Source organism: Bombina bombina, chromosome 5, assembly GCF_027579735.1.
Source record: "Bombina bombina isolate aBomBom1 chromosome 5, aBomBom1.pri, whole genome shotgun sequence".
NCBI lineage: Eukaryota > Metazoa > Chordata > Amphibia > Anura > Bombinatoridae > Bombina > Bombina bombina.
In genome coordinates this window covers 755,649,896-755,668,152 of record NC_069503.1, presented here as the reverse complement: position 1 = coordinate 755,668,152, position 18,257 = coordinate 755,649,896, and the positions used below count along the sequence as shown (strand labels likewise).

The window sequence follows — 18,257 nt, the reverse complement described above, 5'->3', positions numbered from 1 at the left end:
CCTCTCGTCAGATACTTCAAGGTTCCTTGCTACGGGTCCAGATCCAGGGATCCCAAGGCGACTCTAGTAGATGCACTAGTAGCACCTTGGACCTTCAACTAGCTTATGTATTCCCGCCGGTTTCCTCTCATCCCCAGGCTGGTAGCCAGGATAATCAGGAGAGGGCATCGGTGATCTTGATAGCTCCTGCGTGGCCTCGCAGGACTTGGTATGCAGACCTGGTGAATATGTCATCGGCTCCACTCATGGAAGCTACCCTTTGAGACGAGACCTTCTTGTTCAAGGTCCGTTCGAACATCCGAATCTGGTCTCATCCAACTGACTGCTTGGAGATTGAACTGCTTGATCTTATCAAAGCGAGGTTCTCAGATTCCTGTCATTGATACTCTTGTTCAGGCCAAGAAAGCCTGTAACTAGAAAAATCTACACAAAATATGGAAAAAAATATATCTGTTGGTGTGAATCTAAAGGATTCCCTTGGGACCAGATAAAATTCCTAAGATTCTATCCTTTCTTCAAGAAGGTTTGGAGAAAGGATTATCTGCAAGTTCTTTGAAGGGACAGATTTCTGCCTTGTCCTGTGTGTTACTTCACAAAAAGCTGGCAGCTGTGCCCAGATGTTCAAGCCTTTGTTCAGGCTCTAGGTTAGAATCAAGCCTGTTTACAAACCTTTGACTCCTCCTTGGAGTCTCAATTTAGTTCTTTCAGTTCTTCAGGGGGTTCCGTTTGAACCCTTACATTCCGTTGGATATTAAGTTATTATCTTGGAAAGTTTTGTTTTGGTGCAATATCTTCTGCTAGAAGAGTTTCAGAATTATCTGCTCTGCAGTGTTCTCCTCCTTATCTGGTGTTCATGCAGATAAGGTGGTTTTGCGTACTAAACCTGGTTTCTTCCGAAAGTTGTTTCTAACAAAAAACATTAACCGGAGATAGTCGTGCTTCTATTTGTGTCCGAATCCAGTTTCAAGAAGGAACGTTTGTTGCACAATTTGGATGTAGTGCGTGCTCTAAAATTCTATTTAGATGCTACAAAGGATTTTAGACAAACATCTTCCTTGTTTGTTGTTTATTCTGGTAAAAGGAGAGGTCAAAAAGCAACTTCTACCTCTCTCTCTTTTTGGCTTACAAGCATCATCAGATTGGCTTACGAGACTGCCGGACGGCAGCCTCCTGAAAGAATCACAGCTCATTCCACTAGGGCTGTGGCTTCCACATGGGCCTTCAAGAACGAGGCTTCTGTTGATCAGATATGTAAGGCAGCGACTTGGTCTTCACTGCACACTTTTACTAAATTTTACAAATTTGATACTTTTGCTTCTTCTGAGGCTATTTTTGGGAGAAAGGTTTTGCAAGCCGTGGTGCCTTCCATCTAGGTGACCTGATTTGCTCCCTCCCTTCATCCGTGTCCTAAAGCTTTGGTATTGGTTCCCACAAGTAAGGATGACGCCGTGGACCGGACACACCTATGTTGGAGAAAACAGAATTTATGTTTACCTGATAAATTACTTTCTCCAACGGTGTGTCCGGTCCACGGCCCGCCCTGGTTTTTTAATCAGGTCTGATAATTTATTTTCTTTAACTACAGTCACCACGGTATCATATGATTTCTCCTATGCAAATATTCCTCCTTTACGTCGGTCGAATGACTGGGGAAGGCGGAGCCTAGGAGGGATCATGTGACCAGCTTTGCTGGGCTCTTTGCCATTTCCTGTTGGGGAAGAGAATATCCCACAAGTAAGGATGACGCCGTGGACCGGACACACCGTTGGAGAAAGTAATTTATCAGGTAAACATAAATTCTGTTTTTTTTCTATCGTGATTCAGATAGAGCATGCAATTTTAAGCAACTTTCTAATTTACTCCTATTATCAAATTCTTTTCATTCTCTTGGTATCTTTATTTGAAATGCAAGAATGTAAGTTTAGATGCCGGCCCATTTTTGGTGAACACACTGTGTTGTTCTTGCTGATTGGTGGGTAAATTCACCTAACAATAAACAAGTGCTTTCCATGGAACCAAAAAAATAGCTTAGATGCCTTCTTTTTCAAATAAAGAAAGCAAGAGAACGAAGAAAAATTGATAATAGGAGTAAATTAGAAAGTTGTTTAAAATTGCATGCTCTATCTGAATCACAAAAGAAAAAATTTGGGCTCAGTATCACTTTAAATAAAACCCCCACTTTCTTTTTGGTTCTTTCCCAAATCTTTGTGTAAATATTCTTAGAACCTATCATATGTTCATTTAGTTCAGGTTTATTTCCTATTCTTTAGGTGTTTTATGCTGACATTTAATGTCATTTATTTTAAACACCCTGTCAGTTTTGCTCGACCTATCATTTAGGTCTATGTGGTCTTTGGCTTGACGCTATCATATGTTCATTTAGTTCAGGTTTATCTCCTATTCTTTAGGTGTTTTATGCTGACATTTAATGTCATTTATTTTAAACACCCTGTCAGTTTTGCTCGACCTATCATTTAGGTCTATGTGGTCTTTGGCTTGACGCTATCATATGTTCATTTAGTTCAGGTTTATCTCCTATTCTTTAGGTGTTTTATGCTGACATTTAATGTCATTTATTTTAAACACCCTGTCAGTTTTGCTCGACCTATCATTTAGGTCTATGTGGTCTTTGGCTTGACGCAAATTGGGCTTCTCCGTAATAGAATATCCTCTTCTCTCTGCTTGTCTCCTTTTAGTCCTCTTCACGCCTCTCCGTTGCACAGTGCTTGGAAGTATTTGTTATATTATTCCTTTTGCCATTTTTCCATTTGACGGATCTCCATTTAGGTGGGCTCAATCAATGGAACAGTGTTTGTTTGGATCTGTTTGGGGAATCTCCCCTTCTGGCTCTGCCAGGTTCATCTGTTTCTAGACACGTGAATCTTGAGGACATTGTGGGAATTTGTGTCTTTTCATTACCGCCTCTTGGGCTGGGAAACTATTTGGGATTCCTTGAGAGGTCTGGTATTCCTTGCAAAGAACTTTCTGGAGCTGGGAGGTAGTGTGACTTTTTCTGAGCACTGTCCGTTTTTCTCAGTTTCTATTCAGTCAACAAAATTTCTGTGGCTTTCATCAGTCTTATAAGATCTAGGACGGACGATGAGGGAAGTCTATCGTTTCCCTCAGTGGACAATGTTTTTGGTTGTCCCTTTTTAAGCCTCCTTTTCTCAAGACTGATTGACTGGGAAGCGGACTGTCTGAACCGACAGGTTTTTTTTTTTGTTTTCCTGTGGTGGGGGCCCTTCTTCCTGAGGTGTTCTCCGAATTTTCCTCAGGTGGGGGTTCTGGAGAGCGACCTCATGATTTCTTTCCTTAATACCAGGGTTTTTAGCTCGCATCAAGCGGGAGTGGACCTTAGTTATTTTATGTTCTCCATTTTTGATCAGGACTTGGTCTCGGATCTGGTGCGGAAGGACCCTCTATTTCAAGGTCCTTTCCCTTTTTCAGAGACTTTGCCTCTCTAAGCAGGCGAGTAAGTCAGGTTTTCCTTCTCCTGTCTCTAAACTAAGTCTCATTGGTTTTCCTTAGTGCAGGAGGGTTTAGAATCTGATCGTTCTTTATAAGGGCAGATCTATTCTTTCAGTTCTGTTATATAAAGGATTTCTCAGCTGTCCGGATGTCTAGCAGGTGCTGGTTAGTATCCGTTCTGTGTTTCAGCCTGTTGCTCCTTCCTGGAGCCCTATTCTGGTTCTCTTATTGAGACTCCCATTCTGTTTATCTTTTTATGGGAGAATGTTTTGTTTTATTGGCTGATTCTTTTTCTAGTATAGTTTAGGGTTTTTTTTTTTTTTTTTTTTTAGATTTTCCAGTTTGACAATGTGTCCCTCACTAACTTCTGGTCTGTACGGATAAGGTTGTTCTCCGTACCAGCTAGGCTCCCTTGCTCTAGATGGTTTCTGACTGCATTACTAATTAGGGTATGCTAGTTCCTTCCTGCTGCTTTTATCTCAGAAGGATAGTTTGCTTTCTTTCATGTAATTGGCAAGAGTCCATGAGCTAGTGACGTATGGGATATACATTCCTACCAGGAGGGGCAAAGTTTCCCAAACCTCAAAATGCCTATAAATACACCCCCCCACCAGACCCACAATTCAGTTTTACAAACTTTGCCTCCTATGGAGGTGGTGAAGTAAGTTTGTGCTAGATTTCTACGTTGATAGGCGCTTCGCAGCATGCTGAAGCCCGGTTTTCCTCTCAGAGTGCAGTGAATGACAGAGGGATGTGAAGGGAGTATTGCCTATTGAATGCTATGGTCATCCTATAGGGTATCTATTTCATAGGTTCTCTGTTATAGGTTGTAGAGATTCTTCTCCTACCTCCCTTTTCAGATCGACGATATACTCTTATATACCATTACCTCTGCTGATTCTCGTTTCAGTACTGGTTTGGCTATCTACTATATGTAGATGAGTGTCTTTTGGTAAGTATGTCTTATTTTATTTATGACACTCTCAGCTATGGTTTGGCACTTTATATGTAAAGTTCTAAGTATATGTTTTATACTTCTATTTGCCATGATTCAGGTTAATCCGTATATAATCTGTCAGTTTCATTTTTGGGAAATGCATATGAATACATTTTTTTCTTACCTGAAAATTTTTCAAATTGACTTTTCTTTCTAAATTGCGGGCTGTTAGGCTCACGGGTGCAAAAAATGTTAGAATTTATTGCGTCATTTTTGGCGCGAGACTTTTTTGGCGCGAGAATTACGTTTGTTGACGTTAATGACGTAATTTCCCGCGTCGTAGTTGACGCAGAGAGTTTTCACGTAGTTGCGTCATCTATGACGCTCGTGTTTGTTGCAGACGTTTTTGGCGCCAAAATATTTGTCTATTGTGGGCGTCATACTTGGCGCCAGTTTTTATGACATTATTTAAGTCTTTGTTTCTTTTTGCTTCTGGTTTCCAGAGGCTTGTTTCTGTTTGCATTCTTTCCCATTCCTGAAACTGCCATTTAAGGAATTTGATAATTTTGCTTTATATGTTGTTTTTTCTATTACATATTGCAAGATGTCACTACCTGACCCTGGATCAGAATCTACTTCTGGAAAGACGCTGCCTGATGTCGGTTCTACCAAATCTAAGTGCATTTGTTGTAAACTTTTGGTAACTGTTCCTCCGGCTGTACTTTGTGTTAGTTGTCATGATAAACTATCAAACGCTGATAATATTTCCATTAGTAATAGTCCATTACCTGTTGTTGTTCCTTCAACATCTAATGTTCAGGATGTTCCTGTTAATGTAAAGAATTTGTTTCTAATTCTATTCGGAAGGCTCTGTCTGTTATTCCTCCTTCTAGTAAACGTAAGAGGTCTTTTAAAACTTGTCATATTGCAGATGAATTGTTAAATGACCACCATCATTCTGACTTATCTATCTCTGATGAGGATCTATCTGGTTCAGAAGATTCTGCCTCAGATATTGACACTGATAAATCTTCATATTTGTTTAAGATGGAGTTTATTTGTTCTTTACTTAAATAAGTGTTGATTGCATTAGATATGGAGGAGTGTAGTCCTCTTGATATTAAAACTAATAAGTGTTTAAATTCAGATTTTAAACCTCATGTAGCTATTCCAGAAGTTTTTCCAGTTCCTGATGCTATTTCAGAAGTAATTTCTAGGGAATGGAATAGTCTGGGTACTTCATTTACTCCTTCTCCAAGGTTTAAGAAATTGTACCCTTTGCCATCTGATAGATTAGAGTTTTGGGAGAAAAATCCCCAAAGTTGATGGGGCCATCTCTACTCTTGCTAAACGTACTACTATTCCTACGGCAGATAGTACTTATTTTAAGGATCCTTTAGATAGGAAGCTTGAATCCTTTCTAAGGAAGGCTTATTTATGTTCAGGTAATCTTCTCAGGCTTGCTATTTCTTTGGCTGATGTTGCTGCAGCTTCTACCTTCTGGTTGGAGGCTTTAGCGCAACAAGTACCAGATCATAATGTGTATAGCATTGTTCAGCTTCTTCAACATGCTAATAATTTCATTTGTGATGCCATTTTTGATATCATTAGAATTGATGCCAGGTATATGTCTTTAGCTATTTTAGCTAGAAGAGCTTTATGGCTTAAATCTTGGAATGCAGATATGACTTCTAAGTCAACGTTGCTATCTCTTTCTTTCCAAGGTAATAAATTATTTGGTTCTCAGTTGGATTCTGTAATTTCAACTGTCACTGGGGGAAGGGAGCTTTTTTGCCTCAGGTTAAAAAATCTAAGGGTAAATTTAGGGCTGCTAACAGTTTTCGTTCCTTTCGTCAGGATAAGGAACAGAACCCTGACCCTTCCCCTAAAGGAACGGCTTCCAATTGGAAGCCTTCTCCAGTCTGGAATAAATGCAAGCCTTTTAGAAAATCAAAACCAGCCCCCAAGTCCACATGAAGGTGCGGCCCTCATTCCAGCACAGCTGGTAGGGGGCAGACTAAGATTATTCAAAGATGTTTGGATCAATTCAATCCAAAATCATTGGATCCAGAACATTGTTTCTCAATTGTACAGAACAGGTTTCAAGGTAAGACCGCCTGAGAAGTTTTTCTCTCACGCATTCCAGTGAACCCAGTAAAAGCTCAGGCTTTCCTGAAATGTGTTTCAGACCTGGAGTCATCTGGGGTAATTGTGCCAGTTCCATATCTGGAACGGGGTCTGGGGTTTTATTCAAATCTGTTCTTTGTACCAAAGAAAGAGATTTCTTTCAGACCAGTTCTGGATCTAAAAATTTTGAATCGTTATGTAAGAATACCAACATTCAAAATGGTGACTATAAGGACTATTCTGCCTTTTGTTCTGCAAGGGCATTATATGTCCACAATAGACTTACAGGATGCTTATCTTCATATTCCAATTCATCCAGATCACTATCAGTTCCTGAGATTCTCTTTTCTAGACAAGCATTACCAATTTGTTGCTCTTCCTTTTGGCCTAGCAACAGCTCCAATAATCTTCTCAAAGGTTCTCGGTGCCTTTCTCTCTGTAATCAGAGAGCAGGGTATTGCGGTGTTTCCTTATTTGGACGATATCTTGGTACTTGCTCAGTCTTTACATTCTGCAGAATCTCACACGAATCAACTTGTGTTGTTTCTTCAAAAACATGGTTGGAGGATCAATTTACCAAAAAGTTCCTTGATTCCTCAGACAAGGGTAACCTTTTTAGGATTCCAAATAGATTTAGTTTCCATGACTTTGTCTCTAACAGACAAAAAACGTCTGAAATTGGTTTCAGCTTTTCGGAACCTTCAGTCTCAATCATTCCCTTCAGTAGCTATGTGCATGGAAGTTTTAGGTCTCATGACTGCAGCATCGGACGCGATCCCCTTTGCTCGTTTTCACATGAGACCTCTTCAGCTTTGTATGCTGAACCTTTGGTGCAGGGATTATACAAATATATCACAATTGATATCCTTAAATCCCAATACTCGATCTTCTCTGACTTGGTGGTTGGATCACCATCGTTTAATTCAAGGGGCCTCTTTTGTTCGTCCAACCTGGACTGGGATCTCAACAGATGCGAGTCTTTCAGGTTGGGGAGCTGTATGGGGATCTCTGACAGCGCAGGGGGTTTGGGAATCTCAGGAGGCGAGATTACCAATCAACATTTTGGAACTCCGTGCGATTTTCAGAGCTCTTCAGTTCTGGCCTCTTCTGAAGAGAGAATCGTTTATTTGTTTTCAGACAGACAATGTCACAACCGTGGCGTATGTCAATCATCAAGGAGGGACTCACAGTCCTCAGGCTATGAAAGAAGTATCTCAGAAACTTGTATGGGCGGAATCCAGCTCCTGTCTAATTTCTGCGGTTCACATCCCAGGTATAGACAATTGGGAAGCGGATTATCTCAGTCGCCAGAAGTTACATCCGGGCGAATGGTCTCTTCACCCAGAGGTATTTCTTAAGATTGTTCAAATCTGGGGACTTCCAGAAATAGATCTGATGGCTTCTCATCTAAACAGGAAACTTCCCAGGTATCTGTCCAGATCCAGGGATCCTCAGGCGGAAGCAGGTGGACGCGTTGTCACTTCCTTGGAATTATCAACCTGCCTATATCTTTCCGCCTCTAGTTCTTCTTCCAAAAGTGATTTCCAAAATCCTAATGGAGCGTACGTTTGTACTGCTGGTGGCTCCAGCATGGCCACACAGGTTTTGGTATGCGGATCTCGTTCGGATGGCCAGTTGCCAACCTTGGCCACTTCTGTTAAGGTCCAGACCTTCTATCTCAAGGCCCAGTTTTTCCATCAGGATCTCAAATCATTAAATTTGAAGGTGTGCAGATTGAACGCTTAATAGCTTAGTCATAGAGGTTTCTCTGACTTCAGTGATTAATACTATATTACAGGCTCGTAAATCTGTGTCTAGAAAGATTTATTACTGAGTTTGAAAGACTTACATTTCATGGTGTTCTCTCATAAGTTCTCTTGGCATTCTTTTAGAATTCCTAGAATTTTACAGTTTCTTCAGGATGGTTTGGATAAGGGTTTGTCTGCAAGTTCCTTGAAAGGACAAATCTCTGCTCTTTCTGTTCTGTTTCACTTAAAAATTGCTAATCTTCCTGACATTCGTTTTTTTGTACAGGCTTTAGTTCGTATCAAGCCTGTCATTAAGTCAATCTCTCCTCCTTGGAGTCTTAATTTGGTTTTGAGAACTTTACAGGCTCCTCCGTTTGAGCCTATGCATTCTCTGGATATTTAGCTACTTTCTTGGAAAGTATTGTTTCTTTTGGCTATCTCTTCTGCTAGAAGATTTTCTGAATTATCTGCTCTTTCTTGCGAGTCTCCTTTTCTGATTTTTCATCAGGATAAGGCGGTTTTGCGGACTTCTTTTAAATTTTTACCTAAGGTTGTAAATTCCAACAACATTAGTAGAGAAATTGTTGTCCCTTCGTTATGTCCTAATCCTAAGAATTCTTTGGAAAAATCTTTGCATTCTTTGGATGTGGTAAGGGCTTTGAAATATTATGTTGAAGCTACTAAAGATTTCAGAAAGACTTCTAGTCTATTTGTTATCTTTTCTGGTCCTAGGAAAGGCCAGAAAGCTTCTGCTATTTCTTTGGCTTCTTGGTTAAAGCTTTTGATTCATCATGCTTATGTGGAGTCGGGTAAATCCCCGCCTCAGAGTATTACGGCTCATTCTACTAGGTCAGTTTCTACTTCCTGGGCTTTTAAGAATGAAGCTTCTGTTGATCAGATTTGCAAAGCAGCAACTTGGTCTTCTTTGCATACTTTTACTAAATTCTACCATTTTGATGTTTTTTCTTCTTCAGAAGCAGTTTTTGGTAGAAAAGTTCTTCAGGCAGCTGTTTCAGTTTGATTCTTCTGCTTATAATTTAAATTTTTTGATTTGGGTTGTGTATTCTATTTTCAGCGGAATTGGCTGTCTTTATTTTTATCCCTCCCTCTCTAGTGACTCTTGCGTGGAGTTCCACATCTTGGGTATTTGCTATCCCATACGTCACTAGCTCATGGACTCTTGCCAATTACATGAAAGAAAACATAATTTATGTAAGAACTTACCTGATAAATTCATTTCTTTCATATTGGCAAGAGTCCATGAGGCCCACCCTTTTTGTGGTGGTTATGATTTTTTTGTATAAAGCACAATTATTCCAATTCCTTGTTGATGCTTTCGCTCCTTTCTTATCACCCCACTTCTTAGCTATTCGTTAAACTGAATTGTGGGTGTGGTGGGGGGTGTGTTTATAGGCATTTTAAAGTTTGGGAAACTTTGCCCCTCCTGGTAGGAATGTATATCCCATACGTCACTAGCTCATGGACTCTTGCCAATATGAAAGAAATGAATTTATTAGGTAAGTTCTTACATAAATTATGTTTTTCAGCCTGAATGTGGTTCCTACTATAGAATTATTTTCTATGCTTCTAAGCAGATTAATTATCTGTATTTTTTCTGGTAGGCGCTAAGACCTAGAGGTCTCTGCAACTACTCCTTTTTTGGTCTATGTACTGTTTTTCGTTTGACTTATTAGACAACTGAACAGCAGCCTCCTTAAAGGGACAGTTCACCCAAAAAATTTCTCCCCTTTAAATTATTCCCAATTATCCTTTTAACCTGCTAGAGTGTATTAAATTGGTTACAAGTAACTCCTTTACTCATATTTCAGCATTTGAAATAGATGATTTAGCCTGTGGTATCGCCACCTACACTGAACAAATTAATACTGGAGTTTAGGCTATTGAATAGCCTAAGTATACACAGCCAGCAGAAGAGATTACACTCTGTGGGATGCAGGATAGTTAAGTAATAAAATGATAATTTTCCATTGTTCTCTCTATGTATTGAGCTTTGGTGTTCCAGCCAAATAAAAGATAAGGAAGCAAGTCTGTTTACACAAACTTAGAACATAATGAGATTTGATATCACCTTTAAGTTCAACCCATTGTAATAGGCTGTGGTTTCAAAGCACAAAATCAGCTACTTCATATACACAAATAAGCATGACAATGGAATTTCTCAAATATTTTATACTCTGCAGTTGGTATAACAAGTAATTTAAAATACATTAATGGAAAAACAATTTTACAGTGTACTGTCCCTTTAAGTGATCGGCTTTCTCTCCTGTGCTGTTTCGTATCCCTAGCCTTTAGGGACAAATCTTCCAGAGAACAAAGCTGTAAGACTTTTTCTTTGTCCTCTTGGCATGTTCTTTTTTTTAAAAAAAAAAAAAATAGTTCTCCCTCCCTGTCCATTATGTGTACTCTCTGGCTTGGGTATTGGTTTCCCAACAGTAATGAATAGATTCGTGGACTCTCCATGCCATTTGAAAAGAAAACAAAATGTACAACTCTCCCTCCTTCTACTCCTCACACCAAACTTCACAGAAGCATTATGTCTTTAGATCAGCAACTACTTGCTAATTCCCTTAAACCGCTCCTATCATCCTTCTCCTCCTTTTCCTGCCCTGAACAATCTATCTGCCACTATAATTCCGTCATTGACAATCTTGCCCCCCTTACCATTGCTCGGAAATCACACACTCATCCTCAGCCCTGGCATACTCCTCTGACATGGTACCTACGCAGATGTTCCCGTACTGCTGAACGGCACTGGAGAAAATCACAGAGTTCAGCTGATTTTCTTCATTACAAATTCATCTTGAACTCCTACTATTCTGCCCTTAATCTCCACAAGCAACACTACTTCTCTACTCTTATCTCTAATCTTTCTTCAAACCCAAAACGTCTTTTCTCCAACATAGGTGTGTCCGGTCCACGGCGTCATCCTTACTTGTGGGATATTCTCCTCCCCAACAGGAAATGGCAAAGAGCCCAGCAAAGCTGGTCACATGATCCCTCCTAGGCTCCGCCTACCCCAGTCATTCTCTTTGCCGTTGTACAGGCAACATCTCCACGGAGATGGCTTAGAGTTTTTTAGTGTTTAACTGTAGTTTTTATTATTCAATCAAGAGTTTGTTATTTTGAAATAGTGCTGGTATGTACTATTTACTCAGAAACAGAAAAGAGATGAAGATTTCTGTTTGTATGAGGAAAATGATTTTAGCAACCGTCACTAAAATCCATGGCTGTTCCACACAGGACTGTTGAGAGCAATTAACTTCAGTTGGGGGAACAGTGTGCAGTCTCTTGCTGCTTGAGGTATGACACATTCTAACAAGACGATGTAATGCTGGAAGCTGTCATTTTCCCTATGGGATCCGGTAAGCCATGTTTATTACGATCGTAAATAAGGGCTTCACAAGGGCTTATTAAAACTGTAGACTTTTTTTGGGCTAAATCGATTCATTATTAACACATATTTAGCCTTGAGGAATCATTTTATCTGGGTATTTTGATATAATAATATCGGCAGGCACTGGTTTAGACACCTTATTCTTTAGGGGCTTCCCCAAAGCATAAGCAGAGCCTCATTTTCGCGCCGGTGTTGCGCACTTGTTTTTGAGAGGCATGGCATGCAGTCGCATGTGAGAGGAGCTCTGATACTTAGAAAAGACTTTCTGAAGGCGTCATTTGGTATCGTATTCCCCTTTGGGCTTGGTTGGGTCTCAGCAAAGCAGATACCAGGGACTGTAAAGGGGTTAAAGTTAAAAACGGCTCCGGTTCCGTTATTTTAAGGGTTAAAGCTTCCAAATTTGGTGTGCAATACTTTTAAGGCTTTAAGACACTGTGGTGAAAATTTGGTGAATTTTGAACAATTCCTTCATGTTTTTTCGCAATTGCAGTAATAAAGTGTGTTCAGTTTAAAATTTAAAGTGACAGTAACGGTTTTATTTTAAAACGTTTTTTGTACTTTGTTATCAAGTTTATGCCTGTTTAACATGTCTGAACTACCAGATAGACTGTGTTCTGAATGTGGGGAAGCCGAGAATTCCTATTCATTTAAAATAATGTGATTTATGTGATAATGACAATGATGCCAAGATGATTCCTCAAGTGAGGGGATTAAGGCATGGTACTGCATCATTCCCTCCTTCGTCTACACGAGTCTGCCCACTTCAGGAGGCCCCCTAGTACATCTAGGCGCGCCAATACTCCTTACTATAAACGGCTGTAATGGATTAATTCTGTCAAAAACATTTTAGCCCAAATGAACACTTTCAGCGTAAGCGCGGCTGCTCTGTTTTAGATACTGAAGAGCATGACGACGCTGATAATAATATTTCTGAAGGGCCCCTAACCCAGTCTGGATGGGGCCAGGGAGGTTTTGTCTGAGGGAGAACTTACTGATTCAGGGAACATTGCTCAACAGGCTGAACCTGATGTGATTGCATTTAAATTTAAGTGTGGAACATCTCCGCATTCTGCTTAAGGAGGTATTATCCACTCTGGGATGATTGTGACAAGTTGGTCATCCAGAGAAACTTTGTAAAATGGGATCAAGTTCCTAGAGTGCCGGGGCTACCCAGAAGCTTTTCCTATACCCAAGCGGGGTGGCGGGACATTGTTAATAAAGAATGGGAAAGGCCCGGTATTCCTTTCGTCCCTCCCCCCATATTTAAAAAATTTGTTTCCTATGGTCGACCCCAGAAAGGACTTATGGCAGACAGTCCCAAGGTCGAGGGAGCGTTTCCAACTTTAAACAAACGCACCACTATACCCATAGAGGATAGTTGTGCTTTCAAAGATCCTATGAAAAAAAATTAGAAGGTTTTGCTTAAAAAAATGTTTGTTCAGCAAGGTTACCTTCTACACACCAATTTCATGCATTGTCCCTGTCGCTACAGCCGCATGTTTCTGGGTTCGATGATCTGATAAGAGCGGTCGGATAGTGATTCTCCTCCTTTGGAGGAGATTATGGACAGAATCAATGCTCTCCAAATTGGCTAATTCTTTCACCCTAGACACCACTTTGCAATTGGCTAGGTTAGCGGCCTAAGAATTCTGGGTTTGCTATTGTGGCGCGCAGAGCGCTTTGGTTGAACTCTTGGTCGGCTGATGCGTCTTCCACGAACAAGCTACTTAACATTCCTTTCAAGGGGAAAACGCTGTTTGGCCCTGACTTGAAAGAGATTATCTCTGATATCACTGGGGGTAAGGGCCACGCCCTTCCTCAGGATCGGCCTTTCAAGGCAAAAAATAAACCTAATTTTCGTCCCTTTCGTAGAAAACGGACCAGCCCAAGGTGCTACGTCCTCTAAGCAAGAGGGTAATACTTCTCAAGCCAAGCCAGCTTGGAGACCAATGCAAGGCTGGAACAAGGGAAAGCAGCAGGCCAAGAAACCTGCCACTGCTACCAAGACAGCATGAAATGTTGGCCCCCCGATCCGGGACCGGATCTGGTGGGGGGCAAGACTCTCTCTCTTTCGCTCAGGCTTGGGCAAGAGATGTTCTGGATCCTTGTGGCGCTAGAAATAGTCTCCCAAGGTTATCTTCTGGGAATTCAAGGGACTTCCCCCAAGGGGGAGGTTCCACAGGTCTCAGTTGTCTTCAGACCACATAAAAAGACAGGCATTCTTACATTGTGTAGAAGACCTGGTTAAAAATGGGAGTGATTCATCCTAGTTCATTAAGAGAACAAGGGATGGGGTTCTACTCCAATCTGTTCATAGGTTCCCAAAAAAGAGGGAACGTTCAGACCAATCTTAGATCTCAAGATCTTAGAACAAGTTTCTCAAGGTTCCATCGTTCAAGATGGAAACCATCTCGAACTATTCTTCCTTCATCCAGGAAGGTCAATTCATGACCACGGGTGGATTTAAAGGATGCGTATCTACATATTCCTATCCACAAGGAACATCATCGGTTCCTAAGGTTCGCGATTCCTGGACAAAGCATTACCAGTTCGTGGCGCTTCCTTTCGGATTAGCCACTGCTCCCAAGGATTTTCACATAGGTACTAGGGTCCCTTCTAGCTGTGCTAAGGACCAAGGGGCATTGCTGTAGTACCTTACTTGGACGACATTCTGATTCAAGCGTCGTCCCTTCCTCAAGCAAAGGCTCACACGGGACATTGTCCTGGCCTTTCTCAGATCTCACGGATGGAAAGTGAACGTGGAATAGAGTTCTCTATCCCCGTCAACAAGGGTTCCCCTCTTGGGGAAACAATAATAGACTCCTTAGAAATGAGGATTTTTCTGGACAGAGCCAGAAAAACAAAGCTTCTAGACCTCTTGTCGGATACTTCATTCCGTTCCTCTTCCTTCCATAGCTCAGTGCATGGAAGTGATCGGTGTTGATGGTAGCGGCAATGGACATAGTTCCTTTTGCGCGCATTCATCTAAGACATTACAACTGTGCATGCTCAGTCAGTGGAATGGGGAGGGGGGACTATACAGACTTGTCTCCGAAGATACAAGTAAATCAGAGGACCAGAGACTCACTCCGTTGGTGGCTGTCCCTGGACAACCTGTCACATAGGGATGACATTTCCGGCAGACCAGAGTGGGTCATTGTCACGACCGACGCCAGGTCTGATGGGCTGGGGCGCCGGGGGGCTCTGGGGGATCCCTGAAAGCTCAGGGTCTTTGGTCTCGGGAAGAATCTCTTCTACCGATAAATATTCTGGAACCTGAGAGCGATATTCAATGCTCTCAAGGCTTGGGCCTCATGCTAGCGAGGGCCAAGTTCATACGGTTTCAATCAGACAACATGACAACTGTTGCGTACATCAACCATTCAGGGTGGGGGAACAAGGAGTTCCCTAGCGATGGAAGAAGTGACCAAAATCATTCTATGGGCGGAGTCTCACTCCTGCCACCTGTCTGCTATCCACATCCCTAGGAGTGGAAAATTGGGAAGCGGATTTTCTGAGTCGTCAGACATTGCATCCGGGGAGTGGGAACTCCATCCGGAAATCTTTGCCCAAGTCACTCAGCTGTGGGGCATTCCAGACATGGATCTGATGGGCCTCATCGTCAGAACTTCAAAGTTCCTTGCTACGGGTCCAGATCCAGGGATCCCAAGGCGGCTCTAGTGGATGCACTAGTAGCACCTTGGACCTTCAAACTAGCTTATGTGTTCCCGCGTTTCCTCTCATCCCCCAGGCTGGTAGCCAGGATCAATCAGGAGAGGGCGTCGGTGATCATGATAGCTCCCTGCGTGGCCACGCAGGGACTTGGTATGCAGATCTGGTGAATATGTCATCGGCTCCACCTTGGAAGCTACCTTTGAGACGAGACTTCTTGTTCAGGGTCCGTTCGAACATCGAATCTGGTTTCACTCCAGCTGACTGCTTGGAGATTGAACGCTTGATTTTATCGCAAGCGAGGGTTCTCAGATTCTGTTATTGATACTCTTGTTCAGGCCAGAAAGGCCTGTAACTAGAAAGATTTACCACAAAATTTGGGAAAAAATATATCTGTTGGTGTGAATCTAAAGGATTCTCTTGGGACAAGGTTAAGATTCCTAGGATTCTATCCTTCCTTCAAGAAGGGATTGAAAAAGGATTATCTGCAAGTTCCCTGAAGGGACAGATTTCTGCCTTGTCGGTGTTACTTCACAAAAAACTGGCTGCTGTGCCAGATGTTCAAGCCTTTGTTCAGGGCTCTGGTTAGAATTAAGCCTGTTTACAACCTTTGACTCCTCCTTGGAGTCTCAATTTAGTTCTTTCAGTTCTTCAGGGGGTTTCCGTTTGAACCCTTGCATTCCGTTGATATTAAGTTAATTATCTTGGAAAGTTTTGTTTTAGTTGCAATTCTTCTGCTAGAAGAGTTTCAGAATTATCTGCTCTGCAGTGTTCTCCTCCTTATCTGGTGTTCCATGCAGATAAGGTGTTTTTACGTACTAAACCTGGTTTTTCTTCTAAAGGTTGTTTCTAACAAAAACATTAACCAGGAGATTATCGTAACCTTCTCTGTGTCCGAAACCAGTTTCAAAGAAGGAACGTTTGTTGCACATTTGATGTTGTTCGCTGCTCTAAATTCTATTTAGATGCTACAAAGGAGTTTAGACAAACATCTTCCTTGTTTTGTTGTTTATTCTGGTAAAAGGAGAGGTCAAAAAGCAACTTCTACCTCTCTCTCTTTTTGGATTAAAAGCATCATCAGATTGGCTTACGAGACTGCCGGACGGCAGGCCTCCCGAAAGATCACAGCTCATTCCACTAGGGCTGTGGCTTCCACATGGGCCTTCAAGAACGAGGCTTCGTTGATCAGATATGTAGGCAGCGACTTGGTCTTCACTGCACACTTTTACCAAATTTTACAAGTTTGATACTTTTGCTTTCTTCTGAGGCTATTTTTGGGAGAAAGGTTTTGCAAGCCGTGGTGCCTTCCATTTAGGTGACTGATTTGCTCCCTCCCTTTCATCCGTGTCCTAAAGCTTTGGTATTGGTTCCCACAAGTAAGGATGACGCCGTGGAACCGGACACACCTATGTTGGGTAGAAAAACAGAATTTATGTTTACCTGATAAATTACTTTCTCCAACGTGTGTCCGGTCCACGGCCCGCCCTGGTTTTTTTAATCAGGTCTGATAAATTTATTTTCTTTAACTACAGTCACCACGGGTACCATATGGTTTCTCCTATGCAAAATTCCTCCTTAACGTCGGTCGAATGACTGGGGTAGGCGGAGCCTAGGAGGGATCATGTGACCAGCTTTGCTGGGCTCTTTGCCATTTCCTGTTGGGGAGGAGAATATCCCACAAGTAAGGATGACGCCGTGGACCGTTACACACCGTAGGAGAAAGTTAATTTATCAGGTAAACATAAATTCTGTTTTCCTCCACTTTCAATACTCCTTCCTCCGCCCCTCCCCCACTTCCTAATACAACTTCTCTGTCAGCTCAAGACTTTGCCAGTCACTTCATTAACAAAATTGACTCCATCAGACATGAAATCTGCTTTCAACATAATTCTATCTCTCCCCCCCCCTCAAATGCTCCCTCACTCAACCAACCACAACCCTCATAAGCTGAAACTTAGTTCATTCTCCCACTGTTACTGAGGAAGAAGTTTTTTGCACTTATACTGCGCTCTCACCTCACTACCTGTCCCCTTGACCCTTTCCCCTCACAGCTACTCCCCTCCCTCTCTGCTACCCTTACCCCTATACGTACCACACATTTTCAACCTCTCCCTCAGCACTGGTACATTTCCCTCATCGATGAAACATGCACTGGTCACACCTATCCTCAAAAAAACTTCCCTTGATCCTACCTCCCCATCCAACTACCGCCCTATTTCCCTCCTCCCTCTTTCCTCAAAACTTCTCGAAAAACTAGTATATGCACGCCTATCCCATTTCCTTACGTTAAACTCCCTTCTTTACCCGCTGCAATCTGGATTTCGTCCCTATCACTCCACAGAGACAGCTATTGTTAAGGGTCACCAACAGCCTACTTACAGCGAAATCAAAAGGCCACTTCTCTCTGCTTATCCTCCTTGATCTGTCCGCAGCCTTTGATACTGTCGACCACCCTCTTTTGCTCCAAACCCTCCAATCCTTCGGCATTTGTGACACAGCCCTGTCGTGGCTCTCTTCCGTACCTTTTAGTGTAGATTCCTCTGCCCCGTCACCACTTTCTGTCGGAGTACCACAAGGCTTTGTCCTCGGTCCCCTTCTCTTCTCAATATATACGTCATCACTAGGTTCCCTAATTAAGTCCCACGGTTTCCAATATCATTTGTATGTCGATGACACCCAAATCTCCTTCCTTGTTAACCCGTGTCACTAACTGTCTTTCTCACATCTCTTCCTGGATGTCCTCTCACTACCTCAAGCTAAATCTCTCCAAAACTGAGCTCCTCATTTTCCCCCCTTCTTCCAAAATCTCCACCCCCAATATCTCTGTCGACAACTCCATCATTACCCCTACCCCCCGCATCGCCCGATGTCTCGGGGGTCACATTTGGAC

At 42.1% G+C, this 18,257-nt stretch overlaps 1 protein-coding gene across 1 annotated transcript in view; it reads left to right on the top strand.

The window, feature by feature from the left end:
* The window catches only part of CTDP1 (CTD phosphatase subunit 1), a 750,130-nt gene that overhangs the window by 177,025 nt on the left and 554,848 nt on the right, over window positions 1-18,257 (top strand). The gene's annotated exons all lie outside the window — the stretch shown is intronic.